This window comes from Mustela erminea, chromosome 8, assembly GCF_009829155.1.
Source record: "Mustela erminea isolate mMusErm1 chromosome 8, mMusErm1.Pri, whole genome shotgun sequence".
Classification (NCBI taxonomy): Eukaryota; Metazoa; Chordata; class Mammalia; order Carnivora; family Mustelidae; genus Mustela; species Mustela erminea.
The window spans coordinates 64,319,947-64,339,222 of NC_045621.1; the positions used below are offsets into that span (position 1 = coordinate 64,319,947).

Here is a 19,276-nt window from a genome sequence, read left to right on the forward strand (position 1 = left end):
GCTTGATTTTTTTCAATAAAATGATAATATCAGCTTGTTTACTTATTTCTTGTTTCTTTTTCATAAAAAGGAAAAGAAACAAGATACAGAAAACTCACTATCTGCTGTTTGAGCATTTTGATTAGTTGAATTTTGGATACATGTAAGTTTCATTTAATTGTGTGTTATACTAAGAAATTCTACTGCATTTCTCTTATTTCCTTTATGAATTACTCTTCTTATTGACTAAAGGTGTCCCATAGGGCCTCAAACTTCCTGAGAACAAAGAAAGAACACCCAATAGTAGTTCATTGCTTTAATATGTTGTTGAACCAGGTGTCCTTAATCATTATTAAGAAATATCTATTATGTTCTCATTTTTTAAAAAAAGTAATTAATGGCACCTGGCTGGCTTGGTTGGAAGAGCATGCATGTCAGTGTCATGAGTTTGAGCCCCATGTTGGATGTAGGGACTACTAAAAAAAAAAAACAACAAAAAGATATAATGAAGTATATCACTTTATTCTAAAACAGCTTCCCCTTTGTTCTTTGTGTGTGTGTGTGCGTGATTTAAAATAAAAACTGTAGGGGCGCCTGGGTGGCTCAGTGGGTTAAGGTCATGTTCTCAAGGTCCTGGAATCAAGCGTTGCATCGGGCTCTCTGCTTACCAGGGAGCCTGCTTCCCCCCCCTTTCTCTGCCTGCCTCTCTGCCCCCACTACTGATCTCTCTCTCTCTGTCAAATAAGTAAAAAAATAAATTTAAAAAAAACAAAAGCTGTATAGGGATGCCTGGCTGGCTCAGTCGGTTAAGCATTTGCCTTTGGCTCAGGTCATCATCCCAGGGTCCTGGAATCGAGTCCCACATCAGGCTCCTTGCTGGGTGGGGAGCCTGTATCTCCCTCTGCCCCTTCCCTTGTTTGTGCTATCTCTCTGACAAATAAGTTTTTAAAATATTTAAAACAAAAGCAAAAACTGTATAATATATAATAAGATCCTTAGTTGGATCAAAAAAACCGTTTGATATCGTCATTTTGTGGATCACGAATTGGGCAGGACTTGGCTGAATGATTCTTCTGTTCTGCATGGTGTCTGTGGAGGCCACACAGTGATCTGGAGTACCCAAGATGGCTTCACCTCTGTAACTAATGCCTTGGAGGGGACAGCTGGAGGGCTGGGCACAGCTGGGACAATGAACCGGAATACCTACAGTTGGCCTTGCCAACGTGATAGTCTCATTGTAGTCAGTCTTCCTTCATGGCTGCTCTGAGAGCTGGTGCTCCAGTGATCAAGGCAGAAGCTCTAAGGCTTTTATGACTTGGCCTTGAAAGTTAATCAGCTTTGCATCTGCTACCTCCTTGTGGTTGAAGCAGTTCCAAGCTCACTCAAATTCAAGTAGACGGAATATAGACTCTGTAACCCCACATCACTATGCAAGGAGGGTTCAAGAAGTTGATTTCAGGTTTTGAATCTACCAAACCTTATTTTAGGAGGCTTTCCTCTATCCCTTCTTCAAACATCTACCATATTTTTACTCTTTCCTTATTCCAGAAATGGTTCAGTTCTATGAAATCATTTGGCTTTAAATTCCCTGATGGTGGAGTTTACAATTCTGTGATCTATATTTTCAATCTAGTATTTCTTGCCTGAAATAAGGGTGCTGATACCTGTGTTTACTACATGTAAAGCTGACATTACTAAGAGCTCTCTTTAGGGGAAAGTTACTCGTTTTGTGATGGACTTTAAATTTCCATGATAAAATACAGGTTTTCTTTAAAAGCCCCAAATGTAATATCCTTTACGTTTCCTTAAAAATGTAAAAGGAGAATATTCTCAAAGTCCGGATTTTGAGTTTTACTACAAATATAAATTAATTTTTCTACTTGAAAGCTTTTCTCCCAACATTTCTCATAAATAATCAAGCGAGCATTGATTGACAGATCAGGCTTCCTAATATTGCCTTTCCCTTTTCTAAGTGAGCTGTTCTACTGACATTTTTGACAGATGAAAACGACTGCTTGCCAACATTGTCAATGATATGTCGAGTAAGAAACTGGGTTCTTCTATGTAGTTCTCTAGTCTCCCATTTTTCTTACTCTTCCTTTTCTCTTCAGTCATTGTTCAGATGAAACAATTGCAAATGACTAGGAATTGTCTCTCTTCCCTCTATTATGTTCGTTTATGCTTTGTTTAGTTTTGTAAATTCAGTTTTTATTAAATGGTATAAAAGATGCTACTACTCTGATTCCTGGTCCTCACAGTTATGACACCATCTTATCTAATTTGCTCTACCACTAGGAAGCCTGATCCCCAGGGCCCGAACCTCACTAACCTAACTCTATTTGGAAGAAGGGCCATAGGACATCATCATCACATCCTGGCTAAAACTGACCAAATGGCCCCCTGGGATACCACGCATTGTCTCAAGGGCTGAATTATAGTATTGTGGTCTAATGAATTCTGGACTCGAATCTTGGCTTATCAAAGAGGAGTGGACATCTGGATCCTGAGAGAGTATATAGGGAAACTGCTACTCCTTTCTCCCAGTCTGTGTGCCTTCTGGAAGGCTGGAGTCATTCCCTACATCCGGAGATAGACACTAGGTTCTGGCTGGGCAAAGCAGCATACTTCATGTTCTCCAGGTAAATCCGATAAGAATTAGCCTTTTGTAGCAATTACAAGAAAAGAAGGAAGTATTTCTGCTGAAGCTGTGAAGAAGAACAAAGTACTGGAGGGGCACCTGGGTGGCTCAGTCAGTTAAGTGTGTGCCTTCAGCTCACGTCATGATCCCAGGATCCTGGGATTGAATCCCACATTCGGGATCCCTGCTTGGCTGGGAGCCTGTTTCTCCTCTCCCTCTGTTCATGCTCTCTCTCTCTCTCCCACAAATAAATAAAACCTTAAAAAAAGAAAGAACAGGGGCGCCTGGGTGGCTCAGTGGGTTAAGCCGCTGCCTTCGGCTCAGGGCATGATCTCAGGGTCCTGGGATCGAGTCCCGCGTCGGGCTCTCCGCTCAGCGGGGGGCCTGCTTCCTCCTCTCTCTCTCTCTGCCTACTTGTGATCTCTCTGTCAAATAAATAAATAAAATCTTTAAAAAAAACTGTCTAATTCACAAAAGTTCTTTTTTAAAAAAAAAAAAGAAAGAACATAGTACGGGAGCTTCTGTTGGCCATATTTGCCACCACTTGAAGAAAATACGCTGTGAATGAAGTCAACTAGGAGAAGGTAGAGCCAAGGAATAGATTAATGCCTGATCGAGTTATCTGAACACTGCCCAAATTCGAACTATTCCCTTGACTTTTCAGTTATAAAATCCTTGTGCTTTGACTCCATTTACAAGCAGATCTAAAACAGGCAAATCTCATTCGTAGTGATAGGAATCAGATCAGTGGTTGCGAGAAACTGAGAAGTTATTGACAGGGAAGGTATACAATGCAAGCTTGTCAAAAGTCACTTGACATGTATGTATGGATCGAATTCTGGACTCTACTCTCTCCAAATAATCTTGTGTCTGTTCTTGCACGAATACCACACTTTGATTACTGCAGCTTTCCAGTAAGTATCAAAATCAGTTCTTCTCAAAACGCATGTAAACTATTATAGGTGCTTTTAATTTCCATATAGATTTTAGCATCAGCTTGTTAATTGGAGAAAACTGACATCCTAACAATATTGTACCCTCCAACCCATCAACACGATGTATGTTTCTATTTATATAGCCTTCCTTAACTTCTCTCATCAATATCTTCTAGTTTTTAGTACACAGACACTGTACATATTCCTACTAAGTGTATCCCAGATACTTCAAGTTTTTGATCCTATTGTAAATGGTATTTTTTTATTTCAATTTTTAACTTTTAGTTGCTTACACATAGAAACAATGCTGATTTGAGTACATTGATCTTTGTCCTGCAACAATGCTAAATTCATTTATTAGCTCTAGCAGTTCATTGGGAGGTTATTTAGGGCTTTTGTACACATGATCATGTTGTCTGTGATGAAGACAGCCTTCCTTCTTCCCTTTCATCTGTATACCCTTTATTTTTCTCTTGCCTCTGGTACAGTGTTGACTAGGAATGAGAGAACTCGTATCTTAGCATTGTTCTTAATCCTAGGGGGGAAATATTTTGTATTTCTTCAATAAACATGGTGTTAACTATAGGGTTTTCATGGATAACTTTAATCAGATTGAGGAAGAAGTTTTATCCCAGTTTGCCAAAAGTTTGGAGGTCTTGTTGCTTTGTCATATTTTGTTGTTTTCTCATAAATGGGTACTTAATTTTATCAAATACTTTTCTTCACACATTCATATAAACATATAATTTTTCTCCTTGTGTCTGTTAATGGGGTGGGCAATACTGATTGGATTTTCAAGACCTCTAAATACTATAGTCTATATTTCCTTAAAACAAGGACATTCTCTTATGTAACTATGTAGTACCGTTATCAAAATTAGGAAATCAGTATTGATACCATGATCTCTAATCTACAGACCTTATTACAATTCTCTCATTGTTCCACTATTGTCATTTTGGGGGGTCCAGGATTAAATGATCACATGTTGTGTAATTGTCATACCTCTTCAGTCTCGTTTAGCCTCTAACTGTTGTGCAGTCTCCCTTTTTCACTGTCTGATAATTTCGGAGAGTGTCGATGAGGTATTTTTTAAAATGTCCCTCAATTTGGGTTTGTCTGATGTTTCTTCATGATTTGATCAGGTTATACATTTTAGGAATGATGCGAAGGAAGGGATATTATGCCTCAATCCGCACTGCCGCAGAAATATGTTGTTTTGTCCTGTTACTGGTGTTGCTAACTAAGGACTGTGACATTTCTCCACCATAAAGTTGCTATTTTCTCCTTGGTAAGTATTCTTCAACTTATAGTGGAGATTTTTAAAGACTTAATAAATACCTGTTTCTCACCATACTTTTGTCCACTAATTTCATCATCCATTGTTTATGCTTGCCTGAAACAATTACATCTGTGATGGTTGGCTACCAAATAGTGATGTTCTTCCTTTCTTTTTTTTTTTAGATTTTATTTATTTATTTATTTATTTATTTATTTATTTGAGAGAAAGAGAGAGAGAGAGACCAAGAGAGCAGCCAGCGCATGAGTGGTGAGGGGCAGGGTAGGAGCAGAGAAAGAGGGACAAGCAGACTCTCCGCTGAGGGCAAAGCCTGACACAGGGACTAATCCCACAACACTGAGATCATGACCTGACCCAAAATGAAGAGTTGTCACTCAGTAGACTGAGCTACCCAGGCGCCCCCAAATGGTGATTTTCTAATTCCATTATTCCTTCTACATTTATCACAGTGTATTGGATCATGCCATGTGAAGAACCTTTCCTTTGTCACCCATTTACTTATTTGCTTATATACATCTAATGTGTATATACATATAGATACAGATATATCTGTATTTCAGTGTATATAATCTATACATACATACTGGCTATAGTATGTCATACTATATTCATACATACATAGTATGAATTAATGTATTCTTATTTTATTTTATGGATTTTGGTCTATTATTGTCATTATTTATTTTGCTCAAATTGATCAAGAAAGGAGAAACCTCTTTTAGATAGCTGCTCTGAGGGGCGTCTGGGTGGCTCAGTGGGCTAAGCCTCTGCCTTCGACTCAGGTCATGATCTCCGGGTCCTGGGATCAAGCCCCATATCAGGCTCTCTGCTCAGCCAGCCGGGAGACTCATTCCCCCTCTCTCTGCCTGCCTCTCTGCCTACTTGTAATCTCTCTCTCTGTCAAATAAATACAATAAAGTCTTTAAAAAAAAAAAAAAGATAGCTGCTCTGAAGGGCCTGGGTGACTCAAACAGTGGAGGGTCTCTAAAGGCATGAGGGTTGTTTCTACAAGTTGAGAGCAAGCCCTCTGACGGCCAGAAAGAAAATGGGGGTTTCAGTTCTCATTCAAAAGGAATTACATTCTGTCAACAAACTGCCTGAGCTTGGAAGAGGACTCTGAACCCCAAATGAGAAAGTAGTCTGGCTGGCCCTTGCTTTCCACTTCGTGAGACACTGAGCGTAGACCCATTTGAGCTGTGCCTAGACTTTAGGCCTACAGAAATGATGAGATAATAAAGGTGTTATTTTAAGTGGCTAAGTTTGTGGGGGTTTTTTGGTTTTGTTTTGGCAGCAGTCATAAACTAATACAGTGTTTTAGGTTCCGCTTGTGCTTTCCCTGCCCAAGCTCTGAAATCAATCATCTTTTTCACGAACACTTCCAACAATGAGACAGCCAATAATAAGCTTGGCTAAGAAGACAGGAATAGACATTTCTCCATAGAAGACATCCAAATGGTCAACAGACACGTTAAAATATGCTCAATATCATCAGCATCAGGGAAATACAAAGAAAAACCACACTGCGATACCACCTCAGCCAGAACGGCTAAAATTAACAACGCAGGAAACAACAGGTTTTGGCAAGGATGCAGAGAAAGGGGAACCTTCTTACACTGTTGGTGGGAATCCAAACTGTGGCAATCACTCTGGAGAACAGCATGGAGATTCCTCAAAAAGTTAAAAATAGAACCACCCAACACCCAGCAATTGCACTAGTGAGAATTTCTCCAAAAGATGCAAACATAGTGATTCAAAGGGGCACGTACCCTAGAGTTTATAGCAGCAATGTCCACAATGCCCAAAGTAAGGAAGGAGTTATATAGATACATATATATGTATCTATATAACTTAACCATCAAAAAGAATTAAAATCTTGTCATTTACAATGACATGGATGGAGCTAGAGTGTATTGTGCTAAGTGAAATAACTCAGTCAGAGAAAGACAAATACCATACGATTTCACTCATACGTGGAATTTAAGAAACAAAACAGATGAACATAGGGAAAAGGAAAGAAAAATAAAATAAGATGATGAAAATAGAGAGGGAGGCAAACCATAAAAGACACTGAACTCTAAGATACAAATTGAGGGTTGCTGGAGGGGAGGAGGGGAGGTGGGGAGGGGGGAAGGGGTGACTGGGTGATGGTCATTAAAGAGGACACGTGATGTAATGAGCACTGGGTGTTATATGCAACGGATGTATCACTAAATTCTAACCTGGTAACTAATAATAAAGTAAATGTTAACTAAATTGAATTTAAATAAAGAATTAAAAGAAATAAGCCTGGCTATAATTTTACATATATGCACATATATATACAGTCCCTCAAACATGCAGACACAGACATGCATAAATACTCTCTATAAATATGAACAAAAAGATAAACCCATCTCTATCTAGCTGTACATGCCTTTAATCTCTTTCTCTTGTTTAAACTTTCATTGTTTCGTTTATCAGTTTTAATGGTATACTTTATGTCTATTGCTTATGTAACAATTAATAAACTTACTTGATTTTCCTCTTTCTTTTTTCAAAGAACCATCTTTTAATTTCATTGATTTTCTCTGTTGTTTGCCTTCTATTTCATAGATTTCCCCTTTATCATTTATTTCCTTTATTTTTGGTTTATTTGCTCCCATTTTATAACTTCTTTTTTTAAGATTATGTTTATCTATTTGACAGAGAGAGAGAGAGAACACAAGCAGGGGGACTGGTAGAAGGAGAAGCAGGCTTCCCGCTGAGCAGGGAGCCTGATGCGGGGCTCGATTCCAGGACCCTGGGATCATGACCTGAGCCGAAGGCAAACGCTTAACGACTGAGCGCCTATTTTATAACTTCTTATATAGTGTCCCTATTTTATATCTTGTTATATAGCTCAAGTTTGAAATAAAAGATCTTTTTTTTTATGATGCTTTTAAAGCTAACTTTCCGTCTAGTCATTGCTAATCCCACAAATTTTGTTATGTGTGTTTTCATGATCATTTGGTACACATATTTTCTATTTTCTCTTATGATCTTTTTGGACTGATGACTAGAATATGTTTTTGCATTTTAAATTATTTGGGGTTTTGATATTTTAATTAGTAATTAATTTCTATTCCCATTGTAACTGCAAAACAGATTTTGTGTGATGTCAATCCTTTGAAATGGATTTAATTTTTCAAAGATAGATATATTTATTTATATATTTATTTGAGAGAGACAGGGAGCACAAGTCAGAGGCAGAGGCACAGGGAGAAACATACTCCCTGCTGAGCAGGGACCCCCCCCCAATGTGCGGCTCTATCCCAGGACCTCAAGATCATGACCTGAACTGAAGGCAGACCCTTAATCAACTGAAACACCCAGGCACCTCAACACTTTTAAATTTTTTGAAATGTGTTCTATGTCCCAGCATGTGACTTATCTTGATAAATGTACTGTACACATTTCAAAAGAATATGTGTTTGTTAGGTGGAGTGTTCTATAAATATCAGTTGGGTAAAATTGATAGTGTGGTGAAGTCATTCTTATTTTTAATGATTTTCTGTCTACTTATTTATAAATTACTAAGAGAGGAAAATTGAGATTGCCAATCATAATTTAAATTTGTCTATTTCTCATTTCAGTTCTGTCATTTAGCTGTATGGCTTATAGAGCTCTGTTATGAGGTACATACATATTTAGGATTGCTATGTCTTTTAGAGAAATTGATCTTTTGTTCTTTATTTTGTTCTTCATGTAAAATACCTTTATATTTTTGGCAATACTTCTTATACTGAAGATTGCTTTGTGGGATATTAATATAGCTACTTCATCTTTCTTACAATTAGAGTTTACACAATATGTTTTTTCATTATTAAGAAAAACAGCTTCATTGAGCTATAATTTACATACTGTGAAATGGACCTCTTTAAGGTGTACAAGCGGTTTTTAAAAAAATATTGTGCAACTAGCACCACCACTTAATATTAGAATTTTTTTTGCCACCTCAAAAGGAAGCCCTGCACCCACTAGCAATCACTCCCCTTTCCACCTAGCCCTTGGCAACCACTAATTTACTTTCTGTCTTTATAGATTTGTCTATTCTGGACATTTCCTATTAATGGAATCATATAAAATGTGACCTAGTTTGGCTGGTTCTATCATTTGGCATGTTTTTCCAGGTTTGTTCATGTTATAACATGTATTGATACTTTATTTGTTTTTATAGCTGGGTAATATTAGAACTATAATAAACTTTAAGTTATATTTTATGGATGGTATGAGTTGGAGTTCAACTTCATTGTTTTACATCTGAATATCCATTTATCCTAGCACCTTCTATTGAAAAGACTATTTTTCCTTAATAAATCACCTTAGTATTTTTCTCAAGATCACTTGACTACAAATGTAAAGTTTTATGTATTGATTATTTTGTATTTTAATAATTTATTAAAATTATTTATTTCAATTCTCTTCCGTTGATTTGTTTATCCTTATGCCAGTATCACAATATCTTGATTATTATTTTGTCAGAAGTTTTGAAATCAGGAAATGTGAGTCCTTCAACTTTTTTATCTTTAAAGATGATTTGGCCTAATCTGGATCCCTGCATTTACATATAAGTTTTGGATAATTTGTAGTTTCTTTTAATAATATTTTATAGTTGGGGTGTCTGGATAGCAGAGTCAGTTAAGCATCTGACTCTTGGTTTCATCTCAGGTCATAAACTTGGGGTCATGAGATCAAACTCCTTGTGGGCTCTGCACTCAGGTTGAATTCTGTTTGAATTTTTCTCTCCCTCTGCCCCTCCCCATTTCTCAAATAAATATATGCTTAAAAAAATAACATTTTATAGTTTTCAGTATGTAAATCTTAAACTTCCTTTGTTAAAATATTTCTAAGTATTTTTAGTTTTTAAAGCTATTATAGATAGAATTGTTTTCTTAGTATGATTTTTGGACTATTCACTGATAGTGTTTAGAAGTAAACAACAGAAATAAATTTTGTATATTGATTTCATATCCTCCAATTTTGCTATATGTATTAGTTCTAATAGTGTTTTCATAGATTTCTCTTTTTTTTCCCCAAATTTTTATTTAAATTCTAGTTAGTTAACATATAGTGCAATATTGGCTTCAGGAGTAGAATTTAGTGATTCATCATTTACATATAACATCCAGAGCTCATCATAACAAGTGCTCCTCTTTATACCCATCAAGAGCCCATCCCCCCCCCAGATGTTTTCACAGGTTTCTTAGATTTTCTGCATAAAGGACCATATCCTCTGTGAATAGAGGTAGTTTTATTTTTTTTCCTTTTCAATTTAGATGCCTTTTATATCTTTTTCTTGTCTATCTTGGCTAGCGTCTCCAGAAAAAAATCTTGAATAAAATCTTTCTTTTGTTTTTTAAGTTATAACCTATCTTTTTCTTTAAACTATGTTTAAGGTAAATAGCATCATAATTGAATATTGTTATATTGATATGCCATTCTTGACCTTTTAAATAAAAGGCCTTTTATTCCTTTTACATTTTACATGATTTTTTGGTTGCAGTCAGTGGTATGATGTTAAATGTGTTTTTCTAAGAAATCACAACTTTCAGCATCTGCTGATTTCCATTATGTAAATTTTGCCACCAGTGCTGGTCTCAAACTACCAACATGCTCTCACTAGATGGAAAATTGAGAAAGGTATACATCATTCACTTTCATGAAGTACCATCTATCAGCTCCAGCACACCACTGGTTTAATACTACCATGTTTCTTGTTTTGTCTCCCTCCGATTTTAATTTGTTTCCTCCCCACCCCCAATTCTATGCTTTATTATAGGTTGAGTTGTCTTAGAATTCTATTCAATCTTTTCTATTGGACTATTATCTCTACTTCCACATTCTACTTTTTCCAGTAATTGCTCTAAGGTTTTCATTAGCCATATTTAATTTATCATAGCTTATCATCACATACTATTGTATCATTTCATGCATTACACAGGACCCCAATTTATAAAGGCATATTTCTCATTTCCTCTCCCTATCCTTTTTCTTCTTATTAATTTCTTGTTAATTCTATTTCTAAAAATGTGATTAATTACAAAATTGTCAGTGTTTTGGTTCAGAAAATCATTAATTTTTATATAACTTAAAAATAATAAAATATATTTTATATTGTCCCACATATCAACCATTTATGACATTTTTTATTTTGTGTGTATTTGAATTTTTATTTAGTAATATTTTTCTTTAGCCTGAAAAACATCATTTAAGATTTTTTGTAGTATGAGTTTGTTGACCAAAAATTCTTTCAGGTTTGTTTGTCTGAGAATATCTTTATTTTACTTTCATTTGAGTGATCTTTTGACTAGATATAGATTTCTAATTTGACACATTTAGTTTTCTTTTGGCATTTAAAAATGGTTTTCTATTGTCTTCTGTTTTGCATTCTTTCTTATGAAAAGTCAGTTGTATTTCTAACTTCATACCCCTGTATGTAATGTGTCTTTTTATTCCTCTGGCTAATTTTAAGAATTTTTCTTCATAACAATTTTTTTAAACCAATTTTCATCATGATATGCCTTTGTCTTGATTTTGCACCTTGGAGTATGTTGAACTCTTTAGATTGTTGTGTTAATATTTTTAATTATATCTACAAATTTTCAGTCATGTTTAAAAAAACTTTTTTTTTCTCTTGTAAGTGATAGATATGTTTATGGCATAGATATGGGGATGGTTTCATGGATGTAAACTATCTCCAAATTCATGAAGTCATAAACATTAAAGATGCACAGTTTTTTATAAGTACTTCATAGTTTAATAAAATATAAAAAAAATTCTTCTGACTCTTCCCTTTTCTGAGTAATTACATATATGTTAAACCATTAGATATTGTTTCTTGGAGAATTTATGCTTTGTTGTAGATTTATTAAAAATAGCCTGTGTTATAATTTACATATCATAAAATTCACTCATTTTAAGTATATAATCCAAACACATGATTTTGTAGATTTATAGAGATATGCACCACTACCATGATTTAATATTAGAACATTTCCAACATCCCAAAAAACAATCCTGTACCTATTTACAGTCATTCCCCTTTCCTCCCCCTAGATTTTTATTGTATGCCTTCTATTGTGAATGTTGTGTTATTGAGTGTATGGATTTTGTTACCTTTCTCTGAAGAAGTTTGAGTTTAATTCTTGTGAACAGTTGATCCTTTGAAGTCCCTTGATTTTCTTAAGGCTTGTTTCAAAGCTTTGGTAGGGCATTTGTAGCATAACCTAGATTGTAATAAAGCAGAACTTTTCTAGAGCCTTTACTAAATGCTCAGTTGTTCAAGAATGTCTCTCTACTCTGGCTCAAGTACAGAACTTCAATGTCTTCTAGTTCTGTGGAAGCTGTAGTGGCTTTTCAGTTTATAGTTCCCTGGTAGTTGTCTTTGTCTGCCCTCATTGAGTGTCACCCTATGCATATAGAGATTATTATTTAGTCAAACACTTAAGGGAACCCGATGAAGATTTCTGGGTTTCTTATTCTGTGTAATTTCCATTCTTTCACTTTCTGTGGCACAATTGCTACCTGCCTCAGCCTCCCTAATCTCTGATCTGTCTTCTTAGCCAGTGAGACCATTGTAAGAAATCTCCAAGGTACCTATGCAGGTCAATGAAAAACAAAACATTGAGACCCAAGTCGTAATTACAAGTTCATGTCAAGATTTGTCAGTGTATATCCCTCCTGTTTATATTTTTACCTTCATTCTCCAAAGATAAGCCATTCCTTTGCAAATTATTTTTCTTCCAAAAAGAAATTATTTTCAGAAGGGGTTCACACTTGATTTAAGATAATTATTTGGAAAATATTTAAGTATACATAATTTATCTTAAAATACTTTCTAAAGGGAAATTGTATTAGCTAGATAATTACATGGGTTCAGCATAAAGTCTTTGCAGCTTCCCTCTATCAATGCAGTAATAACATTAATGCTAATATTAGCTAATACTTAAATAGATATATGATGTGCCAGGTAATCCAAGTGCTTTACATATGTTAATTTGTTTAAGAAACTATGAGGTAAATGTTATAATTACTCAGATGAAGAAACAGAGCTACAGAGAGATTAAGGAATTTTTCCATGGTCACACAGCTAGAATGTTTCAAATATATTCTGAATAAACTTTGGAGACTCTGTCCTGGCCAAAAAGCAGACTTCACTAGATGATGTAATCATTTAAATTTACAATCCCTTTTGATTGCTGGCTAAAAGCCCAAACTCATACTCATACCTAAGGAAGCTCTTGTCAGATTAAATCAACTGGAGTGCTGCCTGCATTCATGGTATAAGACTTGTATCATCATAAACATCCTGTAACTGAAGCCAGAATTTAGGAGAAGAGTAGTCTTTCACATCAACAGTGTTACTTGGATTGAAAAAGTTGGGATTTTTTTAAAAATTAGCATTACAATAGTTTTATTAAAGACATTGTTCATGTCTATTTAAATGGAAATAACATTCTGGGTTGGTTCACTGAAAGAAATTTTCTCTTTTCTTACAGGGTTGGAGGTTCAGAGACTTGGAAAGTAGTTCCTTTCTGAACTCTTGGCAGGAGACAAATCTTTCTTTCAGCACATAAAATCTCAATGATTGAATTGTGTGTGTGTTAAAAGCCCCTAGAAGAGACTTGCTCATCTTATTTGGTAGAGAATCTACGATAGAGGCAGAAAGTAGTAGCTAAAAGAAGAGAAAAAGAAGGTGCCCCTGACAAAAGTACGGATTCAAATTTGGGAAATGGGTGACCTGGGATATTTATACCTTCTTTGGAAAAGAAGAAAGTATTTTCTGGGGCTCTGGCCCACCTAGTGCATGTTGGGTTCGTGCACAACCAAACTAGAAAGAAATGTCACTTCAGTGGGTGAAATCTCCCAGGAGCCAAGTTATGGTAGATTGGAAAAATGTATGAATTCTCCTAGTGCTAGCAGAGACACTATGGACCCCGATTTGCCAGGAATACCCAAAGCATCTCTATAGAGGTCTGAAACCCAGAGTATTCATTAAAAACTTTCATATAGTACTGGGTAGGGAAATGCCTAATAGCTACAGGCAATAGTTAGGTTACAGAGAATTGGAAAATGTCTTGAAAAAGTGAGAAATGATGGAACCATGGTGCATCTTAATGTCAACTTGATGCATTTGTAAATTTGTGACATTAATAATCTATGTACAAAAGTAAACATAATTATATAATTATAAAATAAAGAAGTAAATTTCTAAGAAGAGTATGTGAATTAAAATGAATTCAATATTTTATTTATTTATTTATTTAAGGTGTGCACACTTTATCGAACTGGTCTTGTCAGTGTACAGGGAAGCGCCTGGCTGCCTCGAGCCTCAACCCCACTCCCAAGGAAACCAAAACGCCTTCATGAATCTTAAATTGGAGGGGACAAAAAAGGGGGAAGCCATGATGGCAGACCATTCAAAATAGAACAGAAAGAACAGGTATTAAGGTGAAGATTAAAAAAAAAAAAAACTGGACTACATAATTTACACAAAAGCAATTTTATCACCCTCCTGTGTGGACTCGGGCAAGAACTGCCCCTTCTCAGAGAGAAATGGAGTGGCTTTCGGGAAGGCAAGGGACTTCCTGTAACAATGCATCTCACGATATTTGGAATGACTATTTAAAAAAAAAAAGTACAATCAAAGTCCTCGGCCACATTGTAGAATTTGGGGGATACTCGTTCCAACCAACTGCTGTCACCTTCACCGTTCCAATTTTTAAATCCTGAGTCGTTCCAAAAAAAAAAAATAAAAGAAAAAAAATTGAGAAAAAAAAAAAAGGAAAAAATTTCAAAAACAAAAAATGGTAATTAAAAAAAAAATGCACACAAATAAAGCCATGCCAATCTTATATCGTTTTCTGCGCAAGTTAGGTTTTATCAAGAAAGGGTGTAACGCCAACTAAAGTAGCAGTCCGCCTAGAAGCATTTGCGGTGGACGATGGAGGCGCCCGGAATCGTCATACTCCTGCTTGCTGATCCACATCTGCTGGAAGGTGGACAGCGAGGCCAGGATGGAAGCCCCGATCCACATGGAGTACTTGCACTCAGGGTGGGGGCGATGATCTTGCTCTTCATCTTGCTGGGCGCCAAGGTGATGATCTCCTTCTGCATCCTGACGGCAATGCCAGGGTACCTGGTGGTCCCGCCGGACAGCACCGTGCTGGCGTACAGGTCCTCACGGATGTCGATGTCACACTTCGTGATGGAGTTGAAGGTAGCTTCGTGGATGCTGCAGGATTCCATGCCCAGGAAGGAAGGCTGGAAGAGCGCCTCTGGGCAGTGGAACTGCTTGTTGCCAATGGTGATGACCTGCCCATCAGGCAGCTCATAGCTCTTCTTCAGGGAGGACCTGAAGTCCGCAGTGGCCGTCTCCTGCTCGAAGTCCAGGGCCACATAACACAGCTTCTCCTTGATGTCATGCACGATTTCCCGCTCGGCAGTGGTGGTGAAGCTATAGCCGCGCTCCTTAAGGATCTTCATGAGGTAGTCTGTCAGGTCCCGGCCAGCCAGGTCCAGATGCAGGATGGCGTCGGGCAGGGTGTACCCCTTGTAGATGGCCACAGTATGGGTGATCCCGTCCCTGGAGTCCATCACGATGCCAGCGTGGCCAGAGGCGTACAGGGACAGCACAGCCTGGATGGCCACATACATGGCCGGGGTGTTGAAGGTCTGGAACATCATCTGGGTCATCTTCTCACAGTTGGCCCTGGGGTTCAGTGGGGCATTGGTCAGCAGCACGGGGTGCTCCTCTGGGGCCACACGCAGTTCATTGTAGAAGGTGTGGTGCCAGATCTTCTCCATGTCATCCCAGTTGGTGACAATACTGTGCTCGATGGGGTACTTCAAGGTCAGGATGCCCTTCTTGCTCTGGGTCTCCTTGCGCACACAGGAGTCCTTCTGGCCCATGCCCACCATCACACCCTGGTGCCGTGGGCACCCCTCGATGGAAGGGAAGATGGCCTGGGGGGCATTGTCACCTGTGAAGCCGGCTTTGCCCATGCCAGAGCCGTTGTGGACCACCAGAGCAGCGATATCGTCATCCATGGCAAACGGGGGGTGGTGTAAACTGGCGGTGGCAGTGGCCGAGAGGCGAGGGCGAGGGGCCTGTGTTCGCAGGGTGGACACGGTCTCGGTGGTCTCAATATCTTATTTTTAAAGAGATTTTATTTATTTGAGATGGAGAGAGCTTGAGAAAGAGCATGAAAGCGGGGGGGGGGGGGGGGGGGGGGAGTGGAGGGAGAGGGAGAGAGAGAATCCCAAGCCCACTGCACTCTGAGCTTTGAGCCTAATGTGGGGCTTGAACCCATGGCCCTGAGATTATTACCCAAGCAGAAAACAAAGAGTCCAACACTTAACTGTGTCACCCAGGCACCCCATAGTGAATGTACAAAAGTAAATATAACTGTATAATTATAAAATAAAGGAGTTAAATTTCTGAGAGGCATGTGAATTAAAATGAGCCCAATATTTTAGATCACTATAATTTAAAAAGTCATTTTCTGACAATCATAAAAATATTTTAAATTAATAGAGCTATTTTCTAAAATCTAAGTCAACAAAAACTCTCACTGCAATTTTAAAGATGAATTAACTCATCTGAAAATAGGGCAATTATTCTGTGAATTTTAATACATATATAAAGTCTGTTATGTACAGAACATGTACAGAAGCCAGTTACTTGTAATGCAGATCAAATCTGCCCAAATGAATTGAAAAACTTCATTTAGAACATAGTAAACAAAAAAGCCAATATTAGCCAGTATGTTATTGTTGAGATATTGTGAGTTTGGAAATTAATAAAAATTAAATTACTGGAACTTAAATATATCTTTAAATTTTTAATATTTACTTAAAAGGTGTTTTAAAATTAACTTTTATTGTTTCAATCCTTGAATTAACTTTTCTCAGCAAGTAGGCATGCCCCATCTACTTATTTACTGGTTATTTGGGTCTCCTGCCAATTGGAGTATTTCTAAATGTGGAACATTTATACACACTATTCAGGGGTGAGCTGTTGGACTACAGCTGCCCATGTCTTCATGAAATAAGTATCAACTGCTCTGCCACACTGAAGATACAAGTGACAGGAAGTCTATTTTCTCTTTCCCAGGTTAAATTAAAATTGCTTAACCCCCTACATTCCAGATGAGAAGGAAATCCTACCATACATTCCTGGGACTCCCTCAATCTCTTTGCTCATCCAAAAACTGTTGTAGTTTCTCATCCAGCAAAGAGGTCCATCTACTTTCACTTCTACCTGGAGAAGAACTTTGTGTCTTAAGATCTGCTGTTGCCTTGTGGTCATTGCTCCTTGCTGCCACACACTGTCCCTTTTAAGAGTCACTTGACAGTCCAGAGATGCAGGGAAGTTACCATCAACCAATTTCTGCCAAGCTCGAGGTCAGCCTAAACTTTCAAAGGAGGCCACATCTGTAGGTGGCCTTGACCTAAGGTATCTTCTCTGGAATCCCTGGACATCATCTAAGTGCCCATGTAGCTAAGTCTTCTGTCCAGAGGTGCTATGCTTGAGCTGATTAGAAGGTCAGCCCATGATAGAATGTGCAGCAAATGTCCCCTTCTCCAGTCTCAGAACTTCAGGGAGGCTGGGGAAGAGTTATCTAGTCTCTTCTTTACTAACAAGACACAGAGAGCTCACTCCATACCCTTCTTTAGGAAACAGAGCTTGCTTGTCGTTGAGAAGGGCCCAGATTATTTTTTTTTTAAGATTTTATTTATTTATTTGACAGACAGAGATCATAAGTAGGCAGAGAAGCAGGCAGAGGGAGAGGAGGAAGCAGGCTCCCCACCGAGCAGAGAGCCCGATGCGGGGCTCGATCCCAGGACCCTGGGACCATGACCTGAGCCAAAGGCAGAGGCCTCAACCCACTGAGCCACCCAGGCGCCCCGGGCCCAGATTATTTTTAATGGGAAGTACTTTCTCCACTGCCCTGATCAGTCATTCTACCCAGGATAATCCAAAGGAACTTCTGGCATCTATCTTGCTGAAGCAACAAGTAAATAATTTCTAGTACTACCAACAACACAATTCAAATCAGAAATTATATCTTCAGTGGGTTGCCTCATCACTTTTATAGTATTATGTGGTAAAGAATCTTTAGGTGGCTCTCTATTTTTTAAAATCTCTACTGTTTGCAATAAACTACTTATGCCATCTCTTAGGTAATGAATTTATGTAACAGTTGTCGATGTGACCTATTTTTGGCTCTCCTGGTTGGGTATAGAGCTGAAATTCAGTAGAACTTTCTGTAATGATAGAACTGTTCTAAATGTGTGCTATTTCATGTGGTAGCCACTAGTTACATTAGGTATTTGGAAAGTGGGACATGCAACTGAAAAACTGAAATTTTAAGTTTATTTTAAATAATTTAGGTCTAAATAGTACATGTGGCTAATAGCTAATGCATTCGATGGAAAGAGTATTTATTTGCCTTAATTACTCTTTGTGAAAGAAGTTAATCAAAATTCATTTCCAGAGTGAACTTTTTCTGTAAATTCTGAGTTTAAATAGATTCCTCTTTACACAAAACAAAACACTTCTGGCATTTTAAAAAAATGTTTAAAATATATATTTTTGTTCTTTCATCAAAACAAATCTAATTATAAACTTTAGAACCAGATATTTTTGCTGGATAAGCCTTACCTATTGGCCTTTCTCTCTTACACAGTGTGGCTTTTATAAGTTAAACATTTGCAGTGGTAACATAAATAATTTCCCTCCAAAATTAACACACACTGAATTTTGAGTGCAGAAAGACATTCTCCACCCTCCTCAGCCCATCTTTCTGTCAACATAACCTGTCTTACAGAGCTGGTCTATGAATTGATTCTTTTACGAAATATGATTTTTTTGTCTCTTAAGAATAAGACCCTACTGTGTAGAGAAATTGAAAATTAAAAATAAATGTGAACTTGTGTTATTTCTTTGGATTTACTATCTTTTTGACAACTTGCCTTCAACTAAAACAGGACTGAGTTTTGTTAATAGTCTCATCCAAAAGACTCGGATTTCTGTCCCACCCAAAATGCTAAATATATATGAAGCTTGATTGTCTTCAGTAAAAGGTATTTCAATTTACCACAAGGCCACAGTTTTGCCCAGAGTTATTTTTAAGAAACATGTTCATATTGGATAATTGCATCCTCTGCCACAAGGGCTAAAATTAGTTTCCAAAGATCCATTTTTCTTCTCTCATACTCACTGGGACCCCAGTCTCTGAAATTATTTTTTTTAAATGTCTGACAACTCCGGAATAATTCCAGTGTTCAAACATTATACATTTTCGGGTAGCTGAAAAGTGAATCTGCAAAGAAAATGATTCATTTTTGCTCTGTGACAAAAAGGCGAAGGAATTTCACTTGGAAAAACTATCTATATATCTATAT

At 37.4% G+C, this 19,276-nt stretch overlaps 1 pseudogene; it reads right to left on the bottom strand.

Annotated features, from left to right (window-relative positions):
- Nucleotides 1-14,129: 14,129 nt before the first annotated feature.
- Nucleotides 14,130-15,998, bottom strand: LOC116597729 (annotated as a pseudogene).
- Between the last annotated feature and the right edge of the window lie 3,278 nt (nucleotides 15,999-19,276).